Here is a 432-nt window from a genome sequence, read left to right as displayed (position 1 = left end):
TATATATGTATCTATATATATATATATGTAGTGGATTTCTCGTATACGAGCAAAGCCATTGTTGGAAAGCATCATTGAAATGCGTCATTGATACGGCAATGTGAGGCCGTTATATGACACTTGAGCCTCGCCAAAGATTTGCACATTTTATTGCATAATGCACAGTTGTGCTGGCTGGCAGAAGGAATCGGTGTCACAGGATGAAGTCCTCTGACATGTAATGGCTACTTTGATGGTTGACCAGGCCTGCACGACTTAATCATTGCCTCCTACGGGATTCGGACAAAACCCCCTAGGACAAACCTCTCTAGGACAAACCTCTCTAGGACAAACCTCTCTAGGACAAACCTCTCTAGGACAAACTCTCTATTGTCCTAGAATTATTACCTAGGACAATAATTCTGCTTGTCTTAGGGTTTTGTCTGAGAAAAA

Source organism: Octopus bimaculoides, chromosome 22, assembly GCF_001194135.2.
Source record: "Octopus bimaculoides isolate UCB-OBI-ISO-001 chromosome 22, ASM119413v2, whole genome shotgun sequence".
Lineage (NCBI taxonomy): Eukaryota > Metazoa > Mollusca > Cephalopoda > Octopoda > Octopodidae > Octopus > Octopus bimaculoides.
Note: the sequence above shows the minus strand (reverse complement) of the source record.